The sequence below is a fragment of the Chroicocephalus ridibundus genome, chromosome 4 (assembly GCF_963924245.1).
Source record: "Chroicocephalus ridibundus chromosome 4, bChrRid1.1, whole genome shotgun sequence".
NCBI lineage: Eukaryota > Metazoa > Chordata > Aves > Charadriiformes > Laridae > Chroicocephalus > Chroicocephalus ridibundus.
The window spans coordinates 22385606-22402435 of record NC_086287.1 but is presented as its reverse complement, the minus strand read 5'-3'; positions in this window follow the sequence as shown (position 1 = coordinate 22402435).

The following is a 16830-nucleotide window of genomic DNA, read 5'->3' as shown; positions in this document are numbered from 1 at the left end:
CATCATTTAAACCTGCCATTCAGGAACCAGCTCCCCAACACTTACACATTGTAAACTCACGTGTTATCTTGCTTTGCATACTGTAGAAAAGGAATATGGGGATTTTAATTTGATTATAGCATTTTAGCCTACTAACTACAAGATACTGAATAAGTTCCAAGGATTATAATTGTTAATAAAACAGTGAGTTAATTTGGGTGGCATCCTTTGAGTCTTTTACAGGTTGCCACAGTCAGATATAGGTTTTGAATTTGGTACCTTTTGGCATAGATGAGTTTTCACAGACTTTGCCAGTCCTCAGCAGATCTCCTGCACTCCGAGATCCACATTGGCAGTTGCCATGGTACATCTCACTTGGATAAAACGGTGCTGTGGACGGTACACACAAAGCAGCTTTTAATGGCTCTCCCTTCTTCCTTTGAACAGAAGCTAGCAAAGAAACAAATATTTTTCTGAAAAAAAATGTGTTAAGATTGTCAGCCTCAGAGTAGGAGTGAGCCACTACAGCACTACAGGGCTCCAGTAGCTCCCACTGAAGTGAACAGGAGAGGTCACACACAGCCCTGCAGGGCTGCAGTGGGAGGCAGCAATACCAGCTAGCGCGTACCCTCAGGTTGGCATGGATTTCAGCCCAATTATCTGCAGCGAGATTTAAGCATGTGTTCTTGCTGCGCTGATCTGGGGCCAAGACCCTCAGAAACATGAATCAGACAAAAATGCTGCTGCTGACTCTACCGGCATCCCCTAACTCCTGCAGAGAGCATCTGTGTAATACTTGTAAGATAAGCAGCTTTGCTGGAGGTGCATCGCAGCTCTCCTGTGTGGCGTCTGCTGTAAGGGGCAGATACACTGTTTTGATACAGCTGAGCTCTTTCAGGTCCTTCTCTGGCACAGCAATGCATCATTCATTTGCTGAAACACATGCTGAGTCCTGGTGACCTCCTAACCCAGGAGCGTGGGCTTAAATGGTCAGTTGAACTGGGACAAAAATGATGTCGTTTATACACAAAATGCTTTCTTTTCCTGCTGGTTATTGAAATGATTGAGCCTCAAGTGACAGATGCAACACAGTGATGGACAGTCAATCTATAATAATCAGACCTTATGGGAATTCTGTACTGTAAAACTAATTGAGTGGTTTGCCACCCTGATAAAAGGAGAAATTGAAAATGTGATTTGTAATTCAGAAAATAATGGGATTAATTAAATAGTCATGAAAAACCAAAGATTCCTTGAGTAATAAGGAACTGAACAGAGACCCATAACTATAACAGAAGGGAAAAAGCTGACTTTTTCATCTACTACATTCATTACTACTACATTATCATCTACTGTTCCAAAATCTACTTGAATGGTACAGTGAAAAAATGCACTGAGGAACAAGTCCTTGTAGTGAGCCATGGTACAAACCCAGATGATAGCTATGTTATTTCCTCCAAAACCAGTCCAAATCATGTGGTTTGATTCCAGCTGCTCAATTCTGGAAGATGACCAGAGGCTAATGTCTATTTTGCATTCCGTTTGGGGTGTTTCCTGCCCTGTACCAACATCACTACTGATCTAGCCCATGTACGTGGCACTAAAAGCAAGGCCACAATTGCTAATTGGGCTACGACGGATTTTGATCAAGGGGAGCAACAGCATATCCATAATCTGCAGACGATAAATACCAGGATTTGGGGTAACTTTTATGTTCTTACCCACCATCTCCTCTGCGAGTACAGATTTGTTTATGCTTTTGGGGGTAGGCAGAAAAAGAGCATGTCTGCTTGACATCCAAGGCAAACCAGTGTTAACAACATCTGTGCAAAGTGCAGTTTTCCACTGTGCTTCAGTCCAATGCAGACTGTGTATGGGAATGGAAAAGGAAAATTCATACTTACCCCTCTGACCAGAGAATCCAAACAACAATGAACAACAATGTATTAACCTATTCATTTTAAAAGTTCTGAATTTTTAGGAGAGAAGTTGTTTTGCTGGGAAGGTTAATTTTACCAAACCCACACAACAAAGGCTCTGTAAAGGAATGACACTGGAAGAAAAGAGAAATCACGAAGGAGAGGAGAGATAACCAGAGCTATGCATGCCTGTTGGGCTGTGCTGGCGGGGGAGCCAGTCACTCTGCCTTTGCTCAGCTCCCCCAGGGAATTTATGTAAATATCAATCCCATGTTCACTTTTGCAACGCACAAAATAACCACAGTTCTGTGATTAAGCTCTCAGCATCTATAGTCTTGTTCTTCCCATGAGGCTGCTACAATGTAAAATGTGTGTCTCTCTCTCCTCCCACTGCTGTAAGACTATTTTATTTCAGCAGAAGTCACACATTCAGCTCCATTAAACATAACGACATCATATTGACATGAATGCTCTTTTTAGTTATCTAAGTGAGTGTTTTTGCCTTTGAGCAGGGAAATCCCCTCTCTAAAAGCCTCCATTCTCCACACTATGCCAATGGATGGCACCATTAGCTACCAATTTCAATGTACACTTTGGGAGTGGGGGGGTTGCATCCTGATGATCCCTTTTTGGCATTCTTGTCCACACCCCAGCTCCAGAGCTCTGCACCTGTACGTAAAATTTCCTCCAATGTTTAAGGACATCTACAAACTTGGTAAAATTATACAAAACAGAACTGTTTTTCCAGCATCAGTCATCCATTCTTCAAGCTGTTTATCCCTGTAAAAACAAAGCAATAAAAATCGACACCATAGCATGTTGTGAGAATTAACAGATGTTGCAGAGCATCTGGGGACCTGGGGTGCAAGATGTTCATGACACGGCTGTCCCAGTTTTGTGAGGCAGTTCAGCCCTTCCTCGGTGTTTCAAATCCAAATGCTCTCCCCAGCTGGCATCATGAACAGTAGTAGCACATATGCATGCTGGGATGTACTTGTGCTAACTTCTCGGAGTCATTTCTAGAGGTATGGAAAAGACACAATGTGGTTCACCACAGTTAACCCCAAAGCACTCTCACATCTCCCGCGGACAGGCAGACGCACTGATATCTTCTACTACAAAATCCTGGGACCCGCTCTCCTGTGGCGTGCTCCTTCCTTCGTGCCTCACTCCACACTGAAGACTTGGAGATTGCTGCTACAGAAATGAGTTATTCCTTCAGCTTGTGTCTCTAGCTCAGAGTTTGCACCTTGGTGCTATGGCAGTAGCAGCAGCTGCAAAGTCAGGGGTCAACAAAATATAGAAGCACAGTTGTGCTTTTCATCCTAATGAGAAGAAGACACCCAGCCACTGCAGGGGGAGAGCTGGCTGCCCTGACCCCAGCTGTGGGAAAGAGCGTGTTACCTGGGAAGCTCAGGCTGATCTCTCTGGGGCTAACGTATAAAGCATAAAGGCAACCCAAAGGTTGGGAGTGTTGTGACTGTCCTTGTTAGGCTTCATCATTGTCTTGTAGTTTCCTCTGGGTGGTCTTTTTTACAGACACTTCTGCTCGTGACAGGCTCTTCGCTCTCCACACATGTGCATTCTAGCACAGCCTCTGCCAAAAGACCAGTGTTAGCTGCCTGGGCAACGGCTGCCCCTGTGGTTTGCTTGCAGCGCCGGGGAACACGGGGGCTGACGCTCATCTGGCCATCATTTTGTCTTTCCACAGACCAGTTTCCCCCTGACAGACTTCAGATCCACTCCGTGCCGCAGCATAGGCATGCTTCATGCACTCTAGATCAATCAATAGGAACAATGTACTGTTAAGTGTGACAAAGGGCCTCAGAGCATCTTTGACATATGCTTTAATTTTAATTTTCCCCTTTTTGAAAGAGAACGGCTGTAGTTTCCATTTGATCTCTTGGGCAAATTTAGAGTGTAACATGTAGCCACTTGTGCCAGGAGCTTAGGCTCGGTAAAATATGATAAATTGGCGGGGCGCTAATTAGTAACACAGCTCTGTTCTCTCATTTGTGGATGTGGTTTCTAGCTGTGGCTTTGTGTAAGAAACCAAATCAAATGCAAGTAAACAATCTGGAATTTGCAAGCAGCAGTGCTTGGGTAAGAAGCTGTTTGACAGCTTCTAACCAGAGGCACAAAGATGGCATCAGGCACAGTAATAAAACCATCCATGCAATTTACAGGGAGAAGAGTCACTGAAATTCCTTGTCCCCGTGTGACAAAAGGAAGAATTTGTAGATTAAAACCCAAACTGAAGGGCAGATGAGCTGCCATCAGTTTCTAGATCAGATTGGCATGTTCACCCAATAAAGCCCCACTGCCGCAGGGACCTCAGGCTGTGGTGGCTCTCTCTGTATCTCCTGTGCCTTTTTGCCATGGCACGTTACAGTCTTGTGGACTTTTGGTAGTGTGTACAAAAGAAGTTACACTTATCACAGGAAATGGGGAAATATTTCCAGCCCAGAGCTATGATGTGGAGGGGATGCTCTGGAGAATGCAGTGCATGAAATGCCTATTGTGTGGTTACCTGGGATTGTAGGCATTGAGTTTCATGACCCAAACGGCCCCTTCCAGATTTTTGAACTTGTTGGAATATGTTATGTGCTTGGTAGCTCTTTGATTCTGAAGCACAAGGTAAAGTTTTTCTTGACTCCAGTATTAAATTTCCTGAGGACAGAGGCAGCCGAGCCCTGGCCATGCCTGGCTCAGGACAGACGGGTGCTGTGGCTGCCAGCCCAGGAGACAGGAACGTGGCTCTGCTCTGAGCAGACTGGCGAGTTAAGCGAGCACAGGCTTCACTCACCGGTGCCAGCCAGGGAGAGGATTAGATTACTTAAACCCATTCTCCTCCCCCTCATAAGCCTGCATGGTATGGGCAGGTGGTGTTTTCCCTCCTTTCTCCTGTGTTCGTATAATCTTTTTGTAGGAAACCAAGCCATCGGGCGCATTCTGCAAACATACTACTTTGTCTCCTGTCCCGCAAATTGTCTTCTGCTCCCCAGAAACAGCCTGCAAACCAGAGACCTCTTGAGACAGGGTTTGGTCATTCCTGGGCATCCCTTCACTAAAGAGGTGCTACCCCAACACATTTCTAAAACAAAGTTGTTAATGGAACAAAAAGGCTTTTTCATTGCATGGTGCTGTGCTTTCTGTGGCTAGGAATGAGCTGTTATTTCTCAGGAAGCACAGATGAATAGATATGAGTGTCTTTGGGGTAGCAGTATATGCTCATTTCAAAATTTTCCTGTATACAAACGAGCCTCTATATTACAATGCACTAAAAGCTAAGAAAAAAACATCCATGGAAGATGCCTTAATGAAGCTGTGCCACATCAGGTCAAAGGTCTAGTCGCGTTTCCAACAGCAGCCAGTAGCAGAAAGCCAGGGGACTTCAGGCAATAGTGTCTCCATACAGCCTTTCATCCTCCAGGGATTTTTCTACTTCAGGATTTTCCACACAGATTTTGAGGGAACAGAAACTACAAAGAGACACCCCGTGTCCCAGTAATTTGGAAAAGGAGCAAAGAAAATGAGTCCAAGAGTGTAACTTAGAGGGAGAGTAGGCAGTGGAAAGGAGAGTGACAAATGGTATATTCTGGCTTGCAGATCGGCGTCAGTCCTGCAAATCCTCATGTAGTTCCCAAACATTGTGCCATCCTGCATTCAGGAGAAACAACAGTATTGATGCTAACTCCAGGCTCGAAGCTAACTTGGTATTTTCCTTCTCTGAAGAGGCTGCTAATGAAGGTACTCGCTGCGCTGGTGCTTGCCAGGCGGCACCAGGTTGGATGCAAGGAAGGCAGGGAAAGGAGTGTCTAGCACCTCGTAATGTGGGGTCACCAGTGTTTGCGTGCACCTGCGCTCCCAGCTGCAGAGGAGTGTGTAGGCAATCCAGGCAAGTAAATTAATGAGCTTTGCTTAACAAACTGCCCCAAGTGAATTCCTGAAGCAATTTACATGTTAGGTATATAGCAATAAGAATGTAAAAATTCCGATTAGCTCTTTATAAGGGATAAAATAGCAGGGGATTTGTAATGAAGAGGAAATATGACTTGGTAATTAGATAGGAAATGAATAACTGAGGTAAAGGCAGAGTTCAGAAAAAACTGAAATATGCTTTCAGGAGGATTTTTCTATTAAGGCTAATTGTAACAATAGCTGTTCAACAACATAATCCTCAAGCAGCATGAAATGTTTCTGGTCCCAGGCACCTAAGCTAACCTAAAAGAATTTACTGTAACAAAGCTCTACTTTTTTAGTGAGAAAACTTCCAATATTTGTATTATTGCTGCTTCTGGACTTTCACCTGAACTCTTAGCCCTGGCCACTGCTTACTTCAGGCAGACTCTTACAGTCAGCCCTGGTGTTTATTTACTTTCAGACAGCTGAATTAGTCTAATGACCAAATCCAGTTCTGGTCCTGAGCGTTTCATTCATGCTTAGACAGTGGTGGTTTATTTTCACTTAGCTATGTAGACAAAGGACTTGAGACCTTCTCCGCAGTGCCAGGGGTAACATGGAGTTACCTTCTATGTTTGGACTCTGCAAACCATCAGGAACAGAAGATACCCGGTGCTATGAACATGCAGATCCTCAAGTGAATGGTGCTGGCTGCCTCCCCAGGGGCTGCACTGCCTTCAGTCAAAACCCTTGCTTGCTTGGCATGGGACATTGGTGACTTCTGACACTGCAATTCAAACCTGTCTGCTGCCCAGACCAGCCCAGCCCATGAACCAGCCTCCTGCTGCTTGTCCAGAACCTGCGTGAGTTGCCCTGCTCCACATTCAGATGAGATACCTCACCTAGAAGTGATCCACCTCTGCTACCTTCCCTGCCAGGTCTGGATCACTCGTCAAACCTGGCTCCCATTCCACACTGCGCGAGTAGTTTATAGAACAAACTGAGAGGAACATCAGACATTGACCTATTCAGAGAAAGAAAAATAGATGAAATTATAGTTTTCTTAGAACTGCTATTTCAGGATGTCTTGTGGCCTTTTCGTTTGGCAAGCTTAATAAAGAATGTCTTATGTCGTACAGGAAATCTGGTTAGTCTCCATGAGAGGACTTCTCAATTGTTAATCTCATTTCTGCCAGAGACTAAAATCTGGCTACCATGACTATTGTCAGCCTGTTGATCTAATATTCATAATCATATCCGTAATTACATAGCCAGTCACTTTTTAACTGGCTGTAGGATCTCTGAAAAATACATCTGGTTGGGGTAGTAAATCCGCCTGCGCTAGACATTCCTGCTTCTAGTTTGTCTTGCTTAAGATATTGAACAATTTGCAGACTTTCAATGAAGTCCACTCAAGCCATAATTGTCAGTGCTGCCATTCACTCTACAAAGGCATCATTTGTGTACCGTTTATTTTGACACCATTTATCCTGTTGTGATATAACCAATAACTAATCATGAGGTGAAAGGCAGATCAACTGCTCCAAATACCTCGGGGAGACACAGATTGCAGTTAGTTAATATAAAGAGAGTTTCCTTACAAGGCAATGAGTCATATTAGATTATTTTTAAATTCCCTTATATTTTAAAGACAGCATATTAATAGTTTGGTATCTAGCATAAGTGAAAAGGACCATAGCTATACAGGCTACAGATTTTTTTGGCTAAAGAACAGATATTTTATATTAAGAGTTTTCGACAGTTATCATAATTACTTGAAGTAACATGCCAACTCCTCCTCTGCCTGAGTATGATTCGTACTAGTACAGGGCAACTTACAGTTAGTATAGAGATAAAGGCCATCAATCTAGATCCTTAAATAAGTAAATGCCAAGTTGGGCTTCAGACACCCACCAAAATCCTCTGGAATCACATGACTGTGAATTTTTTCCCTTGTCATCTCTTGGAAATCATGACCTTGAATTGAGTGTGTGGGCTCCCCTGGGAAATGCATAGAAAAAGTCAGGACCTCCAGAACAAGATTCACAGGTGGTGTGCTGTGTTTAAGATATGCTGTGTACTACCTGTTATACAAGTCTGGCATCTTTAAAAAATAGACCAGGATAAAAAATTGAGAATTTTTCACACCCCGTGATCAGAGCTGATTCCTGAGACTTACTGGCTTTCTGGGAATACACGGTTGGTGTCTAGGTTTTAGAGAAGTGCCCTGCTTAGCCACCTCTGCTGTGAAATCAATTCGTTTTTAGATCATACAGTTTGCATTTACCCAAGTCCTGCCTCAGGGATCTCACCTTTGTTGGGATGCTCGCTTCCAAGGACTCAGGTGTTGCTCAGAGGAACAATGCTTCAGGGGAAAAAAAAGGGAAAGAGTGTCTCATTATCAAGGCGACGTAATGAAGAGACAAAAGAATGTTACTTGTCACTCATGTTGTAGAGAAGAAAACCATTTCATCTCCACTTGAAGTCCCACATTCAGAGCAGAGTGGAGGTGAGGTGACAGTGGAAATCAAAACCAATGGGAGAGAGTTCTTGTCTAGCTTCTAGGGAAACAGTGATAATTCCCATTTAATTGCTGTAACACAAATTTGAACACAATTCTAATTCACAAAGTAAAGCCTGAACGTAGTAGGAAAATACACTGAAGTCCTGACTAACACCCTGAAACTTCAAAGCTTAAATTGGACAGAGAATGAACTATGAAACAGGTTGACAGTGCTCTTAAGGAACAAATAGCAAATTTGGCAGGTTCCCCTCGACTGTTTTCCATAACCTTTTCTGCAACCCTGCCCCACAGAAGCCAGCAAGGCTCTTCCCCCATCAGAGCTGCTGCATGGCTGGGGCCAGCTCCAAGCAGCTGGGCAGAGACTGTTCTGTCTGGCCACAGCCCCATACCTGTGGGCCCAGCTGGCCGGCTGCAAGATAGGAGGATGGAGGGAGAGCGCCCTGAGGGGTACTTATGAGTTTTGTGTAAACAAAATGACACCACCCCTTGACAGATCCATTTTTGACAGTTCTTCCTTTGTGCACTTTTGCATCACATGAGAAGCTGAAGTGATGTTTGGAGTCAGTCAGAGGCAACATGAGGAGAGATTTTCATGTTCAGAGGGCACTTCCTGAGAAAACTCCGCAGTCAGCGTGTAAATAGCTATAGTCAGAGTCATTAATAATTGCTTTTAGGGAGTTTACAGAGCCGTAGGCAATGCAGTTGCCCAGCATAACTATAATATAGTACCAACAAATGGTTTCCAACAACCACCTAAATGCAGAAGAGGGGGGAGAACTGTGGGACTATGTGGCACAAACCATGCAGCGTTCCCAGCTGTTGGAGGCTGAACTGGATTTATTTCATTGCAACAGTGCTGTATTCAGTCTCAATTAAATGTGCTCAAGAGATCCATTTTCAAACGTTTTTCATACATGTATGACCAATTCTTTATTTACAAAAGGAGCATCCTGAGCTGCAAAGACCATGAAGTGAGTAATTCCTGTTGACAAGGAGGTCTCAAGAACGCAGGCTTCGGCAGAAGGAAACGACGTGTCACATAGTGCTGGGAAGCAGAAAGTCCCTGCCCCATACCCAGAGCCCCTCACGGCCAGGGCGGGACATCGCCAGCGGTGTGTGCCCAAACATCTGGCTCATTGTCCATTTAAATGTCTTTATTCCAATACTCTGTTTAGAAGAATAATCCACAGACTCACCTCTGAGCAGCTTTTTCTGTAAAGTAACATTATGTTTTGCTTCTTTCTGTCATCCCAGTATTCCTATTTACCTCTCGCTTCTTAGTGGTTATATTCTTCTATTATTCATTCTTCCCAACCCTTGCCATATATATACCCTGACGTACGTTTAAATACCGCCTAGATCTTTTTTTCTTTTCTACTTATAATTGGTTTTGCAATGTTAAATATTTCCTCCTTGGTGATTTGTACCATCACACCCCATTTTGTCACTGTTTCGTCTCTCACCTTCTTATGTACCAGGATCGACCTAACCTGGCCTATAAGCGTCTCCCTTATTTTTCTCTGCAGCTGTGACCTTTCTGCGTAGGGAGACTGTTTACTTCGATTGTATGACCACTGCATGGATGTGCGTGTCAATAAGAGCAACAGCAAACAATAAATGAGTACCAAAAGGGAAAAAGATGATAACCTACAGCAAAAAGTGCATCTCTTCATGAAGACAGAAGCACACATACACGTGAAGACCTCTGCTGGCAAGCTCTATTTGCGAATCGCTGAGAGTCTAAAAATGTTAAACTGCTTAATGAATTTTACTTCTAACCATGAAGTATCACTTGGGCATTTGTGGAGGAATATCATCATGTTGTCATGGCATTCTTTCTTACAATGCATGATTTGTTCTTAATGTGTGTTTTCTACTAAATATACCACTAATGTAGTTTGAAAGGTCCAGGCAGTTGTTTTCCACCATTTCCCTTGCAATACTTGCCTGGGCACTGCTACCTTTCCTCCCCGACTTGTCCCACCATAAGCTCCTCTCAGATTCCATCCCTGGACCTAGAGTGGCACAGCTACTTTATCCTTTGCACGTGCAGACACACTCCTACCACATCTAGATGAACCGAGCTGTTAATCTTTCTTCAAATCAAGCATATTTTTTTCCACCGGTCAGAAACATCTTTAGTAAGCTAACTACATGTTAAACCATGTTTTTGTCTTTCAAATTTACCTGATGAAAGTATAAAACTAATCTTACAGGCAGACCCTGTCTTTGATACTTCCAGATCCGTTGTTTGTTGTTGCTTTTTTCCACAGAATACACAGTCTGGGTTTGGGAGACAAGCACAGAAACATACTACTTATTTTACTTTTAGCCCTGAGCTGAACCAGGGACTTCCAGGAAATTAATTAGAAACAATTTAAATCTGACACCAGCACCAGACAGTTTCTCAAATGGCAAATGCTTTTCTACTCTGAATCCTGGCAATATTTGGTAAACACCAGGTTATCTCTAAAGCTGATCCCAGCAAAGCACAGGTGGATGGAGCACATACGTTCACAAAGATAGATATCGATAATAAAAGTACATTCAGTCATGGGAAGACATTGCTTTCTCTAAATTAAATTATACTAGATAAATTATATAGATATATAGATTAAATTATATAGATCCAATGATAGATACAGTCCTGCATAATTATTGCCAATGGTGCACTGTGTTTCACATACTATTTTAGCTGGAATTCTTTCAGCTTTGCAAAGTACCATTGTTTCTCTGAGTGGGCATCTGCCTTTTTCATTCTCAGGCTGGGGAGGTTTGGTTTACCACGAGCTAAAGAGTTCTCCTTTTAAGAGGTGACAGCAGAATATGTTGGCGTTGTTGTGACTACTATCCCTCTTTCATATTTAATTAACTGGAACACTTCTATGAAGTTCCTGCAGCTACGATTGTGCCATGATGCAATTATTTCATATATAAATATGTGTGAGCTGGATCATTATTTGGATGTGAGACCTGCCAGCAATATACTGCTGCTGCAGAAAGCTGTCTTTAGGTGTTAAGAGTGATGAAAGCAGGATAATGGACTAGACAATTTTGCATCTTGCTGTTGATTCACATGTAGCCTGTGCCAGACAGGTCACTTCAGACTCAGCTTGGGGGTACTCTCATAGCTTACATCAGTTTTTTCTGCAGATTGAGAAATGCGTTCTGCAAAAAGTAATGTCTCTTCTACCTCTAGCTTGTAACTTCTATATATCTTTGGTGAAAGCCTTTCTCTTGTGTTAGAGGGGATACGGACAAATCCTACCAAATGATCAGAGCACAGAGCCATCCTTGCACTGATGCTGTGTAATACTTTTGATGTGAAGAACTGCACACATCAGCTTGTCGCCAAAGCATTACAACTTCATCGTGTTGCCATTCAAGAAATCACTAACACAACAGATGGTTTTATATGTTTCAAATGCAGTTAAGAGTAAATAGCATAGCTTCTAAACCAGAAGATTATGAAAGAAGAGGTGACACCCAAAATGTCATAGCATGACCTCAGTGCAGTTTGATGTTATTGAAAAGCAGTATAATCCTACAAATCGAACTCATATGGTCTCTAAACACTTCACACTAGAATATGAAATATATTATCCTGATAGATGTAACATATGAGTAAATAGAGTATGAAGGAAACTGCTGTGAATGAAAAAGAAGGACATTGAAGTAGAGAGTTATTTTTAAAGCAGGGAATACGGACAATTTCACAAACTATAAACCCATATCTGAAAACCTTTGACAAAGCTGACTTTATATGGGATTGGGGGCCAGGGGTGGTGGGGAAAGAACCTGTACCAGGTTCAACAAGCTGTTGACAAAGCTTGTCAACAGGTATCTTTGTAGAAGATAAAATACAGCTTCAGAGCCATGGCACCTGCATGGCTCCAGAAGAGAGTGGCATCTCCAAATACTCCTGAATTCGTCACCCTGCCCATTGTTAGAAAAGCCCATATGAAGCAATACCCAAAGCAAACAGGAATTAATGCATTTTGCATTTCTCACTTCGCATGCCAGCACCACACTTATTCCACTGAACTTGGGGCCTTCTCCAGCTGTTTTGGATAGACAAGATTTCTGCACAGCCTCTACAGTAAGTGCTGACACTTCCACAGTGGGGCTTTGGTTCTTATTTTCAGAGTTATCTTTCAATAAGAGTACCTTTTGCTTGAATGAGCAAAGTAGAACTAGAAAAAACAGTCCCGCAGCCACTGAAGAAATCATCTATAGAAACCGCTGCATGCAAGTGAGGATGACTGATTTGACTAACTCAACAGATTCAATTTGCACTATTAACAGTAAACATAATTACATAGGTATATCAACCATACCTCCAGAGAGCGCTGCAATTACAGGCTGATTGAACAGACTACGCATCATGAAACTGAAGCCACGATTATTCAATAGAGGATGTGAACATGGCGAGGTGCTTGTGCAGTATTAGATTACAGTGCTGCAGGAAATGACAGCGGGGAGTGATTACATTATTGCCAACAGATTAATGCATCCCCAGTACCACAGCAATTAAAACCAACGTATCTTCATCTCCATTCCAGTGGCAAGGGGGCGAGCTAGGGACTCGTAGGTTACTAGGAACATTAAGATTTTTCCACTTGTCTTTCTGATGTCTCAGGCAATGACTTCCCATTCTCCTGCACTGAGGATAGCGCTCTCCCTTCTCTCTACTTTCTGCTTCCCTTTAACGCTCCGGTGCATTCAGTCCACTTACACTGTTCATCGTCAGATTCAGCCTTTCTTTCCATCTGCTTCGGTGGGCTTCGGGACTATCCCTAAGTGCTTTCTGACTTCAAGTCTCTCCTCAAAACTACTGTCCTTAACGAACCCTTGGCTGGTGTATCTGCGCTGGTGTGCTTTGCCTTCTGGCCTCCCTCCTGCATGGCGCTGAGAGAAGCCCCGTGGAGCAGACACAACGCCTTCCTTGGGTTTTGTAAAGCATGAGCACTTGCAGCGTTAGATAAATAATTATAACAACTCTGCCCTTGCATGAGGAAAAATATACAAAACATTAGCAGTTAATAATTCAATCAAGTACGCAGACTTGGCAAACACCTGGTACCGTCCAAGAATTTCAGACTCACAGCCCAATCAGTAGTTAGTATCATCTTTAGAAAGCCTTCATACGTGTCTTTAGAAATATTACCTTCTGCGAAATGAGGGGGAAAGCCTATTGCATGTTTTCCTCTTTCCATGAAAATTATTTCAGTGTCTCTTCATTAATTGACTGGGTCCTGCAAAGTGGCTCTGGAACAAACTAAATTTATGTGATTAGTGATGTAATTAATGATGAAGTATTCAGCTTGTTAAAACCATCCTAGACTATTAGTATATCAACGGGTTGACCTTGAGGAGCACTGGGTGATGCCACCTTTTCAACATCAGCAACTATTAATTGGCAGGTGAAGAACTCTGTATTCCGTTTAGATGATATCTCCATAATTCACCACTTTTTCTCTTTTCCCCAACCTTAGCAATTTTTCTTATCAGGCAGTCTTTTGTATCAGCTTTCATAAAGCTACCAAAAGCCCTATAAAATACAGCCTGGCTAATATGTTAGATCTTACAAACAAATCAAATGATTACTACATTTGCCTGCCACGCAACAAAAAGTCACCGTAGCAACATCGTTCTTCACTCACTGCTGAAGTACCACAGGCTCTTTTCTTACAGAAATACGAGAACTAGTAAGCCACACTACCTAGCATTTTGCCAACCACTGTTTCAAAAACAGGGAGAAAGGCATTTTCTTCTTACGCTCACTTTCAGTTGGGTTTAGGATGCCACTTTGCTCTCATGCTGCTTTCACTCACTGGAATCCTTTGGGCCAAACTTTGCCATCACTTATGGGAATGTATTTGCCAGCAGGTGAATGAGGTGAATCTGATACTGCTTACACTTACGGAGAAGTAATTTCAATTCAGCTGTTGGATGATAAGATTGAGACAGTCTCCTTCACCTCCTGCCTGCCTGCAAGACTTACAAAGTTCAGCTTAGGGGAATCGCCTGTTGCTTTGAGACTTCCAAATGAGACCATATGAAGACACAGTATATTACAAGCATAACTTTTAATATAATGACGTGTTCTGCAGTAATCTGAAAACATGTATGAGTCAGTCTTCAAGGTGTCAGACTTTGCTACAGCACTGAAAGATTTCCAAGACTTTTATTATCAAAATTTTTGAAAGCGTCCATTCACTTCAGATGTTTTGAATTCTGCTTGTCCGGTTCCAAATGATTCCTGCTCCAAGAAGTCTGCTTTTCAGTGGTGCTCAGACTTCACAACACCAACATGTTATCAGCGGGAGCTGTAGTGCAGAGGAATAAGTACTTGAAGATAAAGCGATGCAGATGAGTCAGTAGCTGGAAACTCAGGTGAGCGATCCAAATGAATAGATACCGCAGAAAAATAGGTTTAAACGTATCATTTGTGGCACTAATCAACCCCCAGCACAGCCAGCAGGGAAATGGGATGGGACAGGTATTTTACAACACGCTGTCACACTTCAACTCCTAGAACAGAAAGGGGAAGTAAAAATTATGGCATCCTGTTTACACTGCAGTTAAATGCAGTGTAATTAATCCAGCTCCGGAGAGTGAACACTTGCTATACAGCTCAGCTGTCCCCTTAATAATTATTAACCTAAAAAAGAAAAATATATTTATATTTCTTTATGGTTCTTGCTTCAGCAGTTGATCCTTATTTCCTGATCTCCATCTCTCAAATATAGATATTTAAGTGGAATACCTTCCTCCAACTGTATGCCCTTTGCATATAGAAATTTTTTCCTCCATTCAACGTGGCATCATTTGCCCTTCAAATAAATCTTTGATGTATTAAACTTGATCTTTTTGGCTAGAGGACCAAAACCAGCTTGCTCAGCTTTATTTAAAGTTGTTGTTGATCTGGAAAATGAACAAACTAGTCACTTCTTCCCAAACCTAATTAGGAATATTTGGTTAGACATTTTTCTTTGGAAAGTGTTTGGTTTGTGTTGTGGTTTTGTTTTTTTGTTGTTTTGGGTTTTTTTCCCAAAAGTAAGACTATAGAAAGAGTTTGTTACAATTAATTTCTTTACTCAAGAAAAGCTTGTTGATAAAATTCAACATTTTCAACCCATTCTACTTGCTTTTTTAAACAAAGAGGGTTTTGTTAATGCCTTTCTGGTTATAAATTTTAGCTTATATTTAAAAAGTGGAAAATAAACATGTCAAAATGAAATAAATACTTAAGAATTTTTCTAAATTTTCATTCTACTTTTCTAATTTATTCTTTATCATCACTTTTGTTGGAAGCACGAAATAATCTGAAACTTCTCCTATTTCAAAAACATAAGCAACTTGGAAATTTAAATTGTTAACTAGGTCCTTAGACTTCATGACTAATAAAAAGGGTTTTTTTAAGAAGTGATTTAAAACTTCTTAATGAAGAGGAAGCTCTGAAGTTCTGCCGAAGCTCCACGTTTTGGGAATAGCCCTTCCTGTATCCACTCAGCTCTGCAGCCCTGCAGCCTTCCAGAGACCCGCGTATTCCGGCCCGGTGGCAGAGTGTGTCCAAAGCATACGACCAAAGAAACCAAAGAAACGCGTGCAGCACTATTAGTGTTTTTACACAATCTGTTTAGGTGGCTGCTGAAGTTTAACACACAGTCCGTTAATGACCCTCCCTCTTGGTGGAGGGTTAAGATCCGTGTGACCAGTAAGATATCTCTTTTCCATGAGGATTAAAAAAACCTTAATTCTGTGTTCACAGAAAATCCTACAGTATACTCCAAGCTTCAGAACTAAACTTCTTAAGCTAGTTATTGCAAAAATTAAGTGCATAAAACCTTATCAGCTACTTTTAAAGAATGGTCCCAGTAACCTTTCTTATCTGACCGTCTTCTGAACAAAACTTTAGTAATCAAAGCTTCAAAGCAAGTCTATATGTAATGCTGTCAAGACATATAATTTTTAGTATATCTAAATGTTGCTTTAATGTGGTTGCAGTCAAGAAATAAAATTTCACAACAGAAAACAAAGATAAGGATGTTTAGGAATATAATAAATGCCAACCCAGGCTGTGCGAATGGATGGCTTCATATGCAAGAACATGAAGTTCACACAGGTTATTCCTAACCATGCAGAGAAAATGTGGTTTTTCTAATTCTTCAGGAAATCAGACTGTAAGGATTTCTTCTCTATTTTACCATCTCCTTTCCAATGCACAGTAGAATCTATCCAATTCAGCATTTGCTTCAATTTGAGCAGGTAAACGGTCTCACTGGAGTCTTTGGTACCACAGGTGGGAACACATTAACATTTTGGAGGGACAAGCCCACAGTGACAGTCCTAATCCTCCATTCTGTTGCAGCCGCTTGGTGCTAAGTCACTACCATAAACCTGCACTAAAGCTGGGGATCCATCTCGGGGCTCCACACTGAATTGGCAGGTTCCCTTCTGTTCCCGTTTACTCTTTTCTCTTGAGTAATAGCACGGGGATTA